The sequence below is a fragment of the Mastigoproctus giganteus genome, chromosome 13, assembly GCF_048544385.1.
Source record: "Mastigoproctus giganteus isolate SK-2022 chromosome 13, ASM4854438v1, whole genome shotgun sequence".
NCBI classification, from domain to species: domain Eukaryota; kingdom Metazoa; phylum Arthropoda; class Arachnida; order Uropygi; family Thelyphonidae; genus Mastigoproctus; species Mastigoproctus giganteus.
In genome coordinates, this window is record NC_143587.1 from 172,421,224 (window position 1) to 172,426,331 (window position 5,108).

Consider the following 5,108-nt stretch of genomic DNA (forward strand, 5'->3'; position numbering starts at 1 on the left):
GCAAAGGACCAATCACGAAGAAAAATATTCCCCAGGTCGCTACAGTTTCCCCCCAAAGGTCGGTCTTGGTTCTCTCCTGATCGCCATGCTTAGGATCTATCAAATTGAGTGCCCCGAGTGATCTAGCGATTTCCAAAGCGATTTTCAAAGCGTATTTTCTATAAAGTGGTTAAAATTTCTAAATGTAACACAAGTCTTTTTACTTTCAAAGTTATTTATTTTCTGGCTGTTTTTAAATAAAGAAGGAAGCCTCCTATAAGAAAGGAAAAAGACCTTTCTTTTGTATATATATGTTACGGGCAATATGATAAATCGGAATATATCATAATACATAATACATAATTACCGGCTATTATGTATAATTCCCAATAATATTGGAGAATATGATTTATTTATCAAACATAAAGGATATTATGAATAATCTCCAATGCTTACTGGTAATACTGATTAATTGAAATTAGATGCCAACAGAATACAGTACAAAAAAATCAAAGTTCATGTTATTTATTATTACAAGATAAACTATGATGACATTTTGAATTGCACAGTTTGTTACTGTTTCTACAACTACATTTATTACTGTTGCATTTTCCTTTACATTTTTTTGTAACCTTGACCACCAAATATGGAAAACTTCTTAACACACTCCCGCAAAGATAATTCTGAGTCTGGAACTTCCGCGACACTTATAAATTTTTCATGGCATATAAAAAACTCATTTCTGGAATAAACGTTGGCCAATTTCCCTTTCTTTGTACCCAATTTATACAGTTCACTATTGTCAATATCATAATAATTGCCAAGCAATTTCTTGGGTCGCTTCTGCTCTGTCAATATCAGGAATTGTTATACATACCGTATCACCTACTTTTCCAGTAGGAAACTTTTTGTTAGACACGTTTATCATTTCTTTGGCTTGTATTTTAAGATTTTCTTTTACTATTTTACGTTTTCTATATATTTGTGCTTTCCTATTCGTAACAATATTATCCAAGTCCTTGTTATTCTCTTTAATATTCTCCATGTTCTCCACAACGTGCTCCATATTCTCTTCAACGTTCTCCATTATATTGTCATTTTCAATTTCAATACTCTTTATGGTAGTGTCTCCTGCAATCTCTCCAGAATCATAAATATTTGATTCCTTCTCTATCATATGATCATTTTTAAATTGCTTCATTATGTTTTCTAGTAATTCCTCTTCTTTTAAATTAACAACAACTTCTTTGGGAAGCCATGAGGTTTTGAGGCCAATTTTAATGGGAGAACCAAACAGCTTCACAGGGACTGCATTTAATTCCTTGATGATATGCTCTATTTTTCATTAATTGAACAAATCGTAATCCTTCACTCCAGTTGCGTGTTTCATTAGTTTCTAGCCACGTACTCAATATATTCTCTATGTCCTGGTTTGCACGTTCGACAGAACCTTGACTCTGGCTCTGCCGAGGTTTACCCTGTCCGATTTTGAGTTCTTCCCAAAATGAACATAATTCTTCGATAACTTTATTCGCGAATTCGCGACCGTTATCGCTTTGAAGGATAGAAGAAGCTCCAAAAATAGTAAATATATCCAATAAAACATAAGCAACTTCTTCAGCAAGTTTGCTTTTTAAGGGACGCAATTGTACAAATTTTGTTAGGTGGTATTGATATACGAGAATAAATCTGTATCCCTTGTCATGCTGACTTTGCATGTCAATCAGGTCTACCTGACACCTACTATTCATTTCGTTAAACGCCATTGGCTTAACCGCTAAGTCTTTTTTTAGGAACTTTACTTTTCTTCTGACAAGGCTCACATAAGTTTAAATATACCACTACAGACTCGGCGGTTATATTTTTATACTTTTTTTGAATTTCGTTCATCGTCCGATTCCTTCCCCCATGGCCAATAGCTATATGAATATTATGTATTGTATAAAAAATTTGCTCAGTGCAGACATAATATTTTATGCTTTAGTTATTTTCTTGAACAGGGTAAATCAATTTATTACAATCACCTACTTTAATTATATCATAGCGCTTGAGTCTTTGGTAATCTGCTGGAGTTTTCCCTGTGGTTTTCAATTTTAGTGCAAAAATGTCATATATCAGCTGTATATATTTTTCTTTCGTTATAAAACCTTTGTTACCGCATTTTGTTTCTATTACTTTCGTTAAATTTGCGGTAAAACTTTCTTTCATTCTTTCAGTGGTATCCATAACCGTTACACTTTGGCAAACTACAAAAATTTTCATTACACGTTCATTTCTAATTGTTTTTCAAAGAAACTTGGACATAAACTAAATACGTTTAACTTTATCTATAAGTATAACGTTGCACTAAACGGCACACAAATGTAGACATGGTGGTCGTTCTCGTTCAGCCCAACAGCGCTGCACTAACTAAATGGCGGTATATTATAGGTTTTTAGAAGCGGCTAGTCGGCTCGACAGTGCGCAGAAGCACTTCCCTTCATTTCATCCATATGATTCCTCTGTGCTATTTACCAAATACACCAGTGAGCGCTGGAGAATATGTAAAATGACCGGTATATTTAATAAATTGCTATATATGTATTAAATTCTCCAATATTATTGGCGATTATACATATTAACCGATAATTATTCATAATCACCGGATTAATCAAATTTACCGTAACATATACAGGGTGATTCACTACCAGTGCGACAAACTTGCAGGAGGTGTAGGGGGCACAAAGGCGAATCGGAATCACATAGCATTGCAGGGTCCGAAATGGTTCGTCATGCGGTAGAGGACGTTGAACAGGAGGTCGCGTGAACAGCGATCCCGCTGTAAGTCAGCATTTGCGAACCGTTTCTGTTGAAGAAACCAAGTAGCAAAAGTCCTCCGGAGTGGATAATTCGTAGGCTCCAATGATTGGACGCATTGCAGATGGTATGAACTCATTTGGTTTGTTGACAGTATCCTCCATACAGTGGATTGGGAAATACCCAATCGTTGGCCTATCGCGCGAGTATTCGTACTCGGATTGCCTTCTGCAAGACGTAGGACATTCTCCTCATTGTCTGGCGTCCTCGTCGTTCGCTTTCGATTCATGGTACTTCTCGTGAAACAACCAGTCTCACGTAACCTTCTGTGCACACGTGCGAAAATCGTATGATGAGGAGCACGCCTGTGCGGGAAACGTTCCTGGTACAAGTGCAGAGTGGCGCGCCCATTACAGTCCGCAGCTCCATACGCGAGGTGCATGTCGGCCAGTTCAACGTTTTAATACTCGTCCATCCTACTGCTTCGGGAACCGGTTCGCAAATGCTGACTTCCAGCGGGATCGCTGTTCACGCGACCTCCCGTTCAACGTCCTCTAACGCTGACGAAGGCATTTCGGACCCTGCAATGCTATGTGATTCCGATTCGTCTTTGTGCCCCCTACACCTCCTGCAAGTTTGTCGCACTAGTAGTGAATCACCCTGTATATATGTATAACTAACTCCTGTAACACACTAACCACTAAGGCGCCTCCGTAGCCAAGTGGGAAGGAGCAGCAGTGTGTAGCACAGGCTTCTTGGTTAGACCGGGGTTCGAGCCCGTCACCACCAAATATGGAGGATGCGGAAAGGTCAGGGAATGACCACCGCATATCCCGGAGCAATATGGCCTTAGTTGCTAATGCTCCTAAAAACCAAATAACAACAAACTAACCACTAACTGCTTATCACTTGGCCACTGGCGGCACCGCTCCTGCCTCCACGTGACAGGGCCGGTAACCTGGGGGATAAAACCACCCTCGGGGCTAAAAGGAGAAGAAATGGAAACCAATGAATTTCCTCGTCTAGAGCCCAAGGGCGCTCAATGTGAAAACCACGAAACGGACCATGGCTTCTCTACCTCGAAGAGAATGAAAAATAACTCTGGCAGACAGCAATCACCAGCCTTCCTGATTAACCCTTCTCTGTCGGCACAACATGTTAGTAAGCTTTCCCCTTTCATCATTCAACGATGCCTGGAACATGCAGCAGCATCACCAAAAATGGTGAAACGTCTCCAATCCGGGGACTTACTAATAGAGACTTCTCTCCCAAGACACTCCGAACAATTATTACAACTCACTGCTTTAAGCGGAATTGGAATTCAAGTCACTCCACATTACAACCTGAATTCGTCAAAAGGAGTGAAAGTTTCTGAAGAAGAAATAGTCCAGGAACTGAAGGAACAAAATGTAACACAAGTAAAAAGAATCATGATACGAAAAGATGGTACCTTAGTCCCAACACGCAACATAATTCTAACATTCAATACACCGAATCTACCAGCTGCAGTCAAAGCAGGTTACTTAAATTGTCGTGTTCGACCCTTTATCCCAAATCCCCTAAGATGCTACAAATGCCAGAAATTTGGTCACTCACAGACAGTATGCGTAGAGTTTCAACATGTCCAAATTATGGCTCTACATCTCATACCCAGTCAGAATGCAAGGCAACAGTGTCCTAATTGCAGGGGAAACCATCCAGCGTACTCTAAAGAATGTGATCTCTGGAAGCTAGGAAAGAAAATTCAAAAATACAAGACTGAAAATAAAGTCTCACTTCAAGAAGGTAGAAAAGAAATTAAATCAATCATGCCTAAAAGCTCTTATGCCTCGACTATCCACTTTCACCAATCAGTAGCATGTCAGACAGAAGTGTCACTCTCTCCAGGCAAATCAATCGCAGACTGGGATTGATCAGTTCTATCGACCCAGCTTACATCAAAGCCAAAGACAGTAGATCAAAGTATCAATACACCTCTCACAGTTCCAACCCGAAACATAACCCACAGTAAAGTAACAGAAAAACTTCAAAAATCAGATCCTGTCGAGGTTAATCAACCACCCTCAACAAGGATAAGATACTGATGATATGATCACCCAAGATCTTCACGAATTACATGCAGACGGTGAAATGGAAGATAACAATGATTCAGCATGCCCCAACTTTCCCAGAAAATAAAAATTTAAACTAGATCATCACAAACAATCCACTTTAAAAAGCAGCTAGATTCATCTCCCTCTTACAAATCCAAACAATGGAACATATTATACAATGGAACTGTAGAGGCCTTCGCAGTAACTTCGATGATATCCATGAATTAATTCACCAATACA

General features: G+C 39.2%; 1 pseudogene; it reads right to left on the reverse strand.

Moving 5' to 3' along the window:
• Window positions 1-1,256: 1,256 nt before the first annotated feature.
• LOC150076612 (KRAB domain-containing protein 2 pseudogene) lies at window positions 1,257-1,745 on the reverse strand (annotated as a pseudogene).
• Window positions 1,746-5,108: the final 3,363 nt, after the last annotated feature.